This window comes from Oratosquilla oratoria, chromosome 7, assembly GCF_046742065.1.
Source record: "Oratosquilla oratoria isolate Oo_2021 chromosome 7, ASM4674206v1, whole genome shotgun sequence".
Lineage (NCBI taxonomy): Eukaryota > Metazoa > Arthropoda > Malacostraca > Stomatopoda > Squillidae > Oratosquilla > Oratosquilla oratoria.
The window spans coordinates 35,049,219-35,061,732 of NC_134783.1; the positions used below are offsets into that span (position 1 = coordinate 35,049,219).

Here is a 12,514-nt window from a genome sequence, read left to right on the forward strand (position 1 = left end):
GCAATGGGCGAGATGCAGAGATGACCCGTCATCCAGGAGGTGCCAAAATAAGAGGGAGGGAAGAGGGTGGAGGGGAGTGGAGTGTATTAGGGATGGGATGGGTGGGAGTGGCTTTTGTACCTTTGTTTTTTGGCTACCTCCCGTGTAAGGGGGAAAAAGCCTTTGGTATATGTATGTATGTATTATTATTGCCATTATTATTATTATCATTTATTTTTTTCTATTCTGTACAGTCATATTTTTCATGTTAGTCAATTTTGACGTTATTTTTTTATTTTCTAATCAACCTAGCTTTTTTATGACAATCTTTTACTAGTTAATATGTTATTTTTTATGAGGACCACAGTGGAAATAAGTCTTTTGACTTTCTGTGCCATCCTCGGATGTATAATTATACTTACTATGTATAATACGAGTTTTACTGTATTGTATTTTATTGTATGTATGATTGAATCCGAATAAAATAAAATAAAATCAAACATTGTTATCATTATCATCCCTATTATTGACATCTCTTCCTTGCAGAGTACGTCCTAGTTGTTTCATCTTGCTTGGAATTAATTTATTATCTACAAGTTTGCAGCACCAAAACCCAGGCATGTCTTTGAGTTTTCCAATCCTGTGCTCTAGACATAGGAAAAAGAAGAAGAAGAAGAAGGAAAAGACGCACAACAGCGTCCACGCAGATAGAAGCTCTGTTACAATCCATAACAATAACAGCAAGAAACCTGGGTAGTATTTAAACCCGCTCAAAGGAACCGTGGGTACTGAAGTTAGGAAATGCATGATAACGCATGAAAATGGTGCGAGATTGCCCACGTAAAGATTTTTTTTTTTTTTTTTGCGGGGGAGGTGTTCAGTCTATAGCAACACCAAAAACAATAGCATCAACATCGGCAACAACAACACCATCACCACCAAAAACATTACCTCCAACAACAACATCACCACCACCAAAAACAACATCATTATCACCACCAGCAGTACCACCATGAGCAAATAATACCAACCCTGGGTACTATTTGTTCTTGAACGGGGCGGGGGAGAAGGGTGGGGGTGCTTGCGAGAGATTTGCGTTGGTCGGACGTCGGTCGAGCGACTGACTGCTAACCAAACAACAGTCAGGGTCAGCCTTTGTCGAGGCATGCGCAGCAGCGCCATCTGCTAAGTATGACAATACAACGCATCCTGGTGCAACGTCACATTTATTTGTTTCTTCTTCTTCTTCTTCTTCTTCTTCTTCTTCTTCTTCTTCTTCTTCTTTATACTTAGAATGATTTATGGTCAGATAATGTCAACCATTTGGAAAGGTCCTGATATATATATATATATATATATATATATATATATATATATATATATATATATATATATATATATATATATATATATATATATATATATATATCTTGCTTACGATGTTGGGCTGGTAGTCTGCCAAAAAGTTTTCCGTGGGTTGCTGCAACATTTCGGTCTTCGTTTGAGATCATCTGACTTATTATTTTGAATGTGTGTGTGACGTTTACATACTGGTTTGTTCTGTTTGATGGTTCGATGTGGAAAGCGGTACTTCTGACTTTATTTTCTTGTAGAAACTATAACAGTTTGGAGGAGAAATACATGAGGAAGGGAACCACAACAAACATAAAACTTCCTTTACCCGCCAGAGCCCAGAAGATGGAACATCAATGATAGACAAAGAGACCCTCAACGACTCACATTCCTTGAAGCCATTTACATAACAATTAATGCCAACCCTGAACGCACACACGCATCTCAGACCTGCAGATTCCACCGATTCAAAAGCGCACGTGACCTCCCATAGTGACCCCTAATGGCTGTAGGGCAGCTAATCAGGAACACCACTTTCCACAACACTAACCAAGAAGAAACAAAAATAATATATAAACCTCACACACACACACACACACATACACACACACACAGAGTTCTCTTCCAGAAGGGAAACAGCTGTCGATTACGAGCCCAGCACGTGATCCAAGACCATGGTGAATCACACACGCACACTCAAAGAAGAAAAATACCAAAGGACTGGAAAAAGGCCAATATTGCACCAATATATAAGGGAGGAAACAAAGAAGAACCAACAAATTACAGACCGGCCTCCCTTATGAGCACTGTAACCAAAATTTGTGAAAAGGTTATCAAGAATAGATGGATAAAACACCTGGAAGAAAACAATGTAATAAACACGAGACAATTTGGATTCAAACAAGGAATATCATATGCCACAAACTTAATCTCTTTCTATGCAAGATTAATATATATAATACAAGAAAGGGGTGGATGTGCTGATTGTGTTTTCCTAGACTTACAAAAATCCTTCGACAAAGTACCACACAAAAAATTATTCAAAAAATTGGAAAACATAGGCGGGATAAAAGGTATATTACTAAACTGGATGGAGGATTTCTTGCATGGGAGAAAAACGAGAGTATGGCTAAGAGCAAAGAGTTCAGCTTGGGAGGAGGTGATTAGTGGAGTTCCACAGGGATCGGTATTGGCTCCAATAATGTTCGTTATTTATGTGAATGACATGGATGACTATGTGGATTGTTACATGAGCTTCTTTGCAGATGATGTTAAATTGCTGAGGAAAGTGAATACAGAAACGGATTGTGAATCACTTCAGAGAGACCTAAACAAGGTTTGGAAATTGAGCCAAAAGTGGAAAATAAACTTCAACATTAAGAAATGTAGCATAATGAAGTTCGGAAAAGTATAAAAAAAAGGGAATATCAGGATAATATAAAATTGGAACAAAGGAAACAAAGAAAGTGAGATCTGAAAAAGACCTTGGAGGTATTATTTCAAATGTCATGTCGCCTGATAAAGAGATAAACAAAATTTATGCACCAATCTGTATATTTACCTGTAGTAGAATTTTACCCATTATACGTTGTGTGTATTGTTTTACCATTTCACTGTAATTGTTTTCCATTGGGTCAAAAATCAAAATAAATTTCCACTGGTGACGCAATTGGTAGCCTCTCACCTTCTTGATCGCGGGTTCGAGCCCCGCACTCCTCTCTTATTCCCAGTCGCAGTGACTATGTGGTATGTGGCCCAACAGTGGTCAGGGATAAAACATTTTATTAAGAGTACAACGTTTCTTTTACTGAAACTTTTTTTCAAGTACATAGACGCAGAATACGACTTCGAAGCTGTTTATAATCCCGGAATGGATAAGGAAGGAACACTGGCTATTATGTCGGCTATTACCATTCTAATAATGCCCCAACAGTCTTTAAAGCTAAAGCCAAAGTTACGGCTTCGACTGCAGCTACTCAACGCTTCCTGGCGTAGGCTCTTCACCCTCCTTTGCCTGATTATCTCATGTCACGATTCGAAGCTACCCAAACAAAGTGGCTGAGGTCATTCTACAATACCTTCTCTTCCCTCAGAGCGGTTGTTATAAAGTACGAAACGCACCGAAAGGGAATTAAAATATTGAAATGGACCTCCAGATGTCTTTGATGGTATCTTTGAATTTCAAATAAGGTTTTTATATATGTAATGATGCAGAGTCACACAAGGTCACTCATTACCAGCATCGACCAAAGACGTCGACTAGGAATGACGAGGATGACCCGTCAAACAACATACCCAATTCGTACACAAATCCTCACTTCAAGATGTAATCACACTGGGCTATTTTTCCTCCGACCGTTTGAGCAGATTTGCAGACCGCAGCTTTCGGGAATGAATCTGATAGTTTAAAGGAAAATAGTCTTCCTCCAGCCTATCAAATGACATTCTATGTATGTTTTGTTGGGAAAACAAAATGGTTTACCATGGTGATTTTATGGCGGGAAAATGCAGGAAGTGAGCAGTATCGCCGGTAAAATGAGGGTTGGAAGAAAAACTACCCCCGTGTGATAATGGATTTACATAAGACATAATTGTGACCAACATAACTAAACACTATTGGCGTCACCAAACACCCAATGTAAAACTTTTGTAAAAAGTCAGAATCTGTTAGATTGTATTAGAACTAATACCGGGAGATTTTAATGTCAATTGATTTGGTCAGTGGTTTTCGTTGGGTAAATAAGTCGAGGTTTTTATTTCTTTCATATCTGCAGACTTGGTTTTTGGTTACTGCCACACATAGAGCAAATGTGAAGCCTGGACACCCAAGTTCTTCACCTTTACATGAATTTCACACCATGATGGTTTATCATTAAGGGGTACCGTGTACCTTATATTTCATTGACTTCACGAGACACCTGACTGCCTTTCCCATTCTCGGACAGGACGTGTTGAAAGAGGCCTCACTTTTCAATCCCCCAAGACATTCACTTCTTCCCTTTTCTCTTTAATTTACCTCCATCCCCACTCCAATCGCTTTTCTATGGGACCCTAAATACTTGAACATTTCTCCGTCCACCCTCAACCTTTGTATGTCTCATTACTTTACATTTGTCCGCATTTATTTTCATCTCACATTTCCTCCGACCCAGCAACAACCGCAGTGCCATCTACAAACTGGTTCACTTACCACTTCCTCCCTCTCATACTAACCATCTCCAGTCCCCTGCCCATCACCCTTGGGTTTACCTCACACAGCAATGCATCCGTGTACATGTTGAACAATCATGGTGACATAACACAACTCTGGTGCAGCTCCACCTTCACCTCAAAACACTCGCTCACCCCATCCCTCCCCTACCTTCACAAAAACTCTACTACTCACGTGAATAATTTGACCACATTCAACAGGCTTTCTTCTCCTCCATACATTCAGAGCACACCCCACAATTCTTCTGTATTAACCCTGCCATACGCTTTCTCCAAATCCGTAATAACCCAAAAGACATACTTGTTTTATCAACATCGTGCATATCAGCCATCCTCCTAATCCTCTCTATTAACGCCCTCCCATATGCTTTACCAATTACATTTAACAAAGCTACTACATATTTGTTCTCTTTTCTTGTGTATAGTAGAACTGTATATGCATTCCTACAGTCCTCTTGCACATCCACCCTCCATTTGGCTAACATTAAACAATCTCACTACTCGTAATGAAGTATAAGAAAGGTCATCGTTAAGTCTGCATTGTTGGCTGGCGCGTTCATCCCATTTTAGGAGATTATGTATATCGTCAGAGGATTTAATGGTGCATAGAGGGACCTTTCATTGGTAAATTATTAGAAAATATTTAATCTGGACTGTCTTGTTTGATTAGCTTTTTTCTTCTTTTGTTTCTTCTTTACATTGTGTTTCTTTTTATTTTTTTTTAATATATATCTCTTTTTTCTTCTGCTTCTTCCTCGCGTCACATAATGTAAAATGTTTTTTTTTGTAAACTTTATTTTGCAGACGGCGATGATTATTCTTACATACTATTTTTGTGCTGCCGTCAAACGATTATATTCACCTTAGGAAAGCTTTTCACCATTTACGAATTAAAGTAAACTGAGGCGCAAGAGGAAATTATTTCATGTCTGAGTTGTACTCAAACGTAACACAAGGTACATTTGCAACAGCGACACGTCCGTTTGCGTCCAATTCCACTTGATGGTTGGACTAGATGCTTACAAAATTCAAACTATTGTGTAGACAAGTACAATATATCTATTTATATAAATAAAGTATACAAAGGTGTTAACATAATAAACATATTATACAATTTTATTGTAACATGGAATCCAAGTGAAATTGCTTTAAAATTTACCAATCTTTAACTTTTCTATTTTATTTATATGTTGAAAGTTAAATGTCAAAATATTAATCCTTCAGCAAAGAGATGCAATTCACAATCAACAGCAAAGAAGTCCAATTCACACCGGACAAGCTCACTGCAGCCACAGAAGATATATAAGGACAATAATAATAATAATAATAATAATAATAATAATAATAATAATAATAATAATAATAATAATAACAATAACAATAACAATAACAATGGTTGGTGAAGGTGGGTGAGGAAGACATAAATCAGAATCCAAGTTTTATTTCTGACTAGTTTCGCACAAATAGGCTTCTTCAGAGAAATAATGTAATAAGGAGAAAACAAGGCGAACAAATATATATATGGGGCACTGTGAGGAGCTTCGGAGAGCTTACCCAGGGTTGTCTCTGTGTATTGGGGATTTTGTCCAGTTGTCCGTTACTGAGGGGTCTTTATTCCGGTGGCGTAATGTCCTAGTTGCTGTTGCTATGGTTGCGGTGGATTTTGTCCATTTAACGTCACCCGTTCTTTGGTTAGTATTTTCATTGATAGCAATATACAGTGCTTCCAGTACTTTTCTTTTCTGTTTGGTTAAGTTTTCTTCTAATATTTCCCATAATAATAATAATAATGATAATAATAATAATAATAATAATAATAATAATAATAATAATAATAATAATAATAATAATAATAATAATAATAATAATAATAATAATAATAATAATAATAATAATAATAATAATACATACATACATACATACATACCAAGGCTTTTTCCCCCTTACAAGGGAGGTAGCCAAAAAAGGAAAGGCATAAAATAATTTCCACCCATTCCATCCCTGAATACACTTCACACCCGTCCACCCTCCCTATTATCTAAACACCTCCTGGATGACGGGTCCCTGCACCTTGTCCACTGCCCTGGGTCAGAAGCAGTGTCGCAAGACACAGCACATCCACAGCAAGGCCGCTTCATTAAATCGGCGACCCCCCCTCTCCTTCCCCCCATTGCATAAAAGGAGAGGACGGGGATCATGATAATAATAATAATAATAGTAATAATAATGATAATAATAATGATGATAATAGTAATAATGATAATAATGATGATAATAATAATAATAATGATAATAATAATAATAATAATAATAATAATAATAATAATAATAATAATAATAATAATAATAATAATAATAATAATAATAATAATAATAATAATAATAATAATAATAATAATAATAATAATAATAATAATAATAATAATAATAATAATAATAATAATAATAATAATGATGATGTTGATGTCTCGCCCATTAATTATGAGGCTGTATGTACACCCGCTTAGAGGCAACAACACTCTATGCGTATCATACACACACAAGCATATCGTAAACAAAAACACTATATGCACAAACACCTACACAAACTTTTCCTTCTACTAAAATTATTTTCAATTCTAACTTTCCCACTCCATCTTCTCATTTCAGTTTACCTACGACTGAAATTATTTCCACTTTTTCTATCTTTCCCTACGACTAAGCCTTCTATTCCCTTTCTTTGTTGGATGAGATTAAGATGAAAAAATATCCCTAAAGTAACCTCACGATTACATGCATTGATTCCAGTCTTCAACGCCAAGTCTCTTGCCCACCCCTCCTAAGCCACAACCCCACGAAATAAATATCACTAAAATCGCCCGGTGGCAATAGCCCTCTATTATACACAACTATCTTTTCGTTTCCAAACAGGCATCTCTTCCCTTCCTACAACTACCGATCCCGCGCTAGCAGGTGGTCCGTCCTAGGTAGTCCATAGTTCCACTCCAAATAATATTTTAGAGAAGATGGAAATAATCACCAACCACAAGAGTTGTTTGAAGGTGTAACGGCAATTTTGAGATGTGTAATGTAACCCGCTCACTCCGCACAACCATGATCCTGTGTCGAAGTATGTACTGCACTTGGTAAACCTGACACCGTCATGCGTGCGCTGGGACGAGAACGTGACAGGCATATGCCCACAAATTAGCCATCAGTGGAAGACCTTATTGTGGTTAGGTTAGGTTAGGTGGCATCTTCACATTACAAGATCAGATGCTCTTAATCGTAACTGCATCATCATTATTATTATCATTATTATTATTATTGTCATTATTATTATTGTTATTATTATTATTATTGTTGTTGTCATTATTATTATTATTATTATTATTATTATTATTATTATTATTATTATTATTATTATTATTATTATTATTATTATTATTATTATTATCATTATTATTATTATTACTGTTGTTGTTGTTATTATTATTACTATTGTTATTATTATTGTTATTACTATTATTATTATTGTTGTTATTATTATATTTGCATTTATTAAGTTTTAACAAGTTTATGTAAGACATGATATTGAAACTCAAAATGTGTCAAAAAGAAATAATCACGAGTTTCTTAAAACCATGTACTTTAATGCTCGTAGTATTAGGAACAAATTTCAAGAAATACAGGCGTATGTCAAAAGCGAAAATCTCGATATGATAGGAATAACTGAGACATGGTTAAATGGTACAGAGTTCGAAGCTGAATTTAATATTACGGGATTTAAACACTTTCATCAGGATAGAAACCACAAGAAAGGTGGGGGTGTTCTGTTGTATGTTAAAAACAATGTTCATGCTTGTGTTTTAGAGAAAGTGAAACAGGATGCATATGATAGTTTGTGGGTTGAGTTAACCCAAACAAATGGACAAAAAATTAATGTAGGTGTAATGTATAGGCCAAAGACATTATCATTGGCAGATGACAAACTGTTATTTCAAGCACTGTCTAGCTTCTGCAACCAGGATTTATTGATAATGGGTGATTTCAATTTTACTGACATTGATTGGATGACCCTTGAACATGGCCATATAGGTAGTCGCTTGATTGATTTTCTTGGTGACAATTACTTAATTCAGCATGTAAAAGAGCCCACAAGATATGGAAACTTACTCGATCTATTGATCACTAGCCGCGAAAGCATGGTAACTGATGTAGAAGTCGGTGAATCTGTTGCAAATAGCGATCACAACTTAGATTCAAACTCCTAAACAATTTTAGAATAGATACTTGTGTTTCTAAAATACCCGATTTCAGTAAAGCTCAGTTCATAGGACTACGTCAGGAGCTTCAGCTTACAGATTGGGAGGCAAAATTAAACGAAAGACCTGTAGATCAGATGTGGGAAATATTTCAAAATACGCTCACTAAGATGATTCAGACTTACATTCCTTTTAAGGACAGACGTCCCCCAAATCAGGCTCGCCCAAAGTATTGCTAAAAAGAGACAGGCTTATAAGAAATATAAGTGCTCGGGTGCATCTAATGACTATGAAAGTTATGTATCAATACAGAGAGATTTAAAAAAGACAATAAGAAAAAGAAAACGACAATACGAAATTAACATCGCTGATAAATCCAAAGAGAATCCCAAAGAATTCTATAGTTACATTAGAGATAAAAAGGTTGTTAGGAATCACATTGGTCCACTATTATCTGCTGACGGTCAACTTGAATATTCAAATGAAGGAATGTGTAATATCTTAAACAATTATTTTAGCTCGGTATTCGTAAACGAAACACTTCAAAGTGAATTCCAAACTGAAACCTATGAAAAGTCTAGGGTAAACTTAATCACTACGGTAAATATAACAAAAGAAAAAATCAAAAGGTGTATAGAGAAACTCAAAGTTAATAAAACACCAGGGCCTGACGGTTGGCATCCAAGAATCTTAAAGGAAACGAAATATGAGATTGTTAATCCATTAGAAATTATTTTCAAGAAATCCATCATATCCGAAGGTGTCCCAATCGAATGAAAGCTAGCTAACGTTACTCCATTATTCAAAAAAGGTGACAAAAAGAAACCAAATAACCACAGGCCTATAAGCTTGACTTCAATCGAAGGAAAAATGAAGGAAACTATCATCAGAGATGCTATCGAACATCATTTAAAAAGTAACTGTTTGTTAAATGATAGCCAGCATGGATTCAGACGGAAACGTTCTTGCGTGACTAACTTAATCGAATTCTACAACACAGTTATCTCGAATTATGACAAAAGAAACAATATAGATTTAATATATCTAGACTTTGCAAAAGCTTTTGATACCGTCCCACACGAAAGACTACTTACTAAATTAGCTTTACACGGAATAAGTGGTCGCCTATTAAGTTGGACTAGTAATTGGTTGAATGGTCGAAAACAGAGAGTTGTTTTAAATGGAAAAACTTCTAGATGGAAAAATGTTACAAGTGGAATTCCTCAGGGTTCCGTTCTTGGACCACTTCTATTCATAGTACTGTATATATAAATGATATAGACCATGGACTAAAATCTACTGTTTCCAAATTTGCTGATGATACAAAACTGTGCGGAGTGGCAAATGATCACTCAAACTAATTAGATATTCAAGAAGATTTAGATCAATTACAGCAATGGTCTGAAAAGTGGCTAATGAAATTTAACACAAGTAAATGCAAGGTAATGCACATAGGTAAAAATAACATTAAGCACGATTACAAGTTATTTGGAAATTCGTTAACAAAAGTGGATAGTGAAAAAGATCTCGGCGTAATTATCAGTAACGACCTCAAATCATCCAAGCAGTGTATTTCAGCCTCTGAGAAAGCAAATAAGATTCTAGGACTGATTGCGCGATCTTTTGATTTCAAAAGTCCATCACTCATTAACAAGCTATATAAATCATTAGTTCGTCCACATTTAGAGTATGCTGTTTCCGTATGGTCACCGAATCTCATTAAAGACATTGACAGACTGGAAAAAGTACAACGGCGAGCCACAAAACTGATTCCAAATATCAAAAATAAATCATACGAAAGTCGACTAAAACATATGAATCTGTTTTCCCTAAAAAAGCGTAGACTCAAAGGTGACTTGATACAGGTCTTTAAGATTCTAAAGGGAATTGACAACATCAAAAGTGACCAAATTTTCACATTGAATGAGAATCAGACAAGAAACAATGGTCTCAAACTGTCCGGAAATAGATTCAATGTGGAAGTAGGTAGAAACAACTTTGCCAACCGTGTAGTTAATGAATGGAATAAACTTCCTGCACAGGTAGTGCAATGTAGTTCAGTTCGAAGCTTTAAGAATCATTTAGATAAACACCTAAGCAAGATGCTGCAATGATTATAATTTATTTTATATTATTTGTTTTTGTTTTGTTATCATTTGTCTGTCTGATTTTCATTTATTATTAGTTATATGTCAATTTATTATTATTTACTATTTACCTGTTTGTTTATTATTTAACTATACCTATGCATTTATGTATTTTATTTGTTATTTACATTATTATAGTTTTTATTATTTTATTATTATTATGATTTTTTCGCATCCGACCTAGATATGGACCAAAAGGTCTCCTGTCGGCATGCTCCGCCTTTATAATCTTTGTAATCCTTCATTAACATTTATGTAATTACGACACATTTAATATCAATAATAATTTTCATATAAATTTTCTAATAGATTGCATTTAATTAACAAATTATTTTTTTCTGTAGTATAGTTGGTGGGATTTTCTACATTGTTACCATTATAAGAATTGGTGAGACCTTTTCCTGGAAGGGTTTACTTTATCCTAGATTAGCTTCAGGCATTGCCGAACCCATTCTGTAATGTGATCACGATTTGCCTGACATTCCAGTTTTGTTGCACTCGCATGCAAAAACCCGGATATAGAAAAGAGTGTGTTTAGTGTTCTGTTATTAACAGAAAAGTCCTGTGTCCGTGAAAAAAAATCCGCAGGCTTAATTTTTTTCCCTATTACAGATGGTAGCAGTCGATCATCGGGAGCAACAGCCGTGAGACCACATAGCAGTGCTCACCTTTCCTCACCCGTAGTACCGGCGATAGTCAGAACGAATATATAATGGTCAAATTACACACACACACAAAGACAGGAAAGCAGGTGGGGACGGAAGAGTGACGGTTGAAGGACGTAGGGGAGGATGGGAGGGAGGGAGGCAACGCGGCAAGATGGTTTTCAATGGTACCTGGGGATGATGTAGCATTTTATTCAGTGCCCTCCGCTCTTGTGATCCAGACGGCAGTGCAGCCAATGACTGAAGCTGTTGTTATATTTTATTTGTTATTCTCAACAAGATATTACAAACTAAGCTGCCATTACCCACATCAGTTTCGTCAAGGTAAGTTGTGATGCTACAAAAGTTATGGCGGGCCATATGTTGGAAAGTTGAGTCATTTCCGGGAATGAGGTGAAGTCTCATGGAGCATGCGGATTTACATAAACGTTTCACTTCGTTATGGGCTGTATCTTCGGTATCATAGTTTTTATTCACTTGGCGTCATGTGTTCTTCAGTAACTTATATGGATTAAACAAATACAATGCTTACGTAATCTTATTGTTATTATTTCATTTTAAAGGTGAGACTAGAATTTTTTTTCATTCGCAAGGTGAGACTTCTTCAAATTACTTTAAGCTTCATATTTATTATCCCTGAATGGGAAGATTTTTGTGTATTTGTTGCAATTCCACTTCCTCACTCCAGTTTTTGTGTATTGAAAACTGTCCAACAAGTTACAAAGGATTACAAAGGCGGATCTTTTGATCCATATCTAGGTCGGATGCGAAAAAAAATCATATTGATAATAAAATAATAAATAAATAAAAACCATAATAATGTAAATAACAAATAAAATACATAAATAAATGCATAGGTGTAGTTAAATAATAAACAAACAGGTAAATAGTAAATAATAATAAATTGACATATAAC

The 12,514-nt window shown here is 35.6% G+C and overlaps 1 protein-coding gene across 1 annotated transcript in view; it reads left to right on the forward strand.

Moving 5' to 3' along the window:
* Positions 1-11,785: 11,785 nt before the first annotated feature.
* The window catches only part of LOC143026915 (ileal sodium/bile acid cotransporter-like), a 37,219-nt gene continuing 36,490 nt past the window's right edge, over positions 11,786-12,514 (forward strand). The window contains exon 1 of the mRNA XM_076187699.1: positions 11,786-11,922. The gene's annotated coding sequence lies outside the window, so the exon portion shown is untranslated. The remainder of the gene's footprint in view (positions 11,923-12,514) is intronic.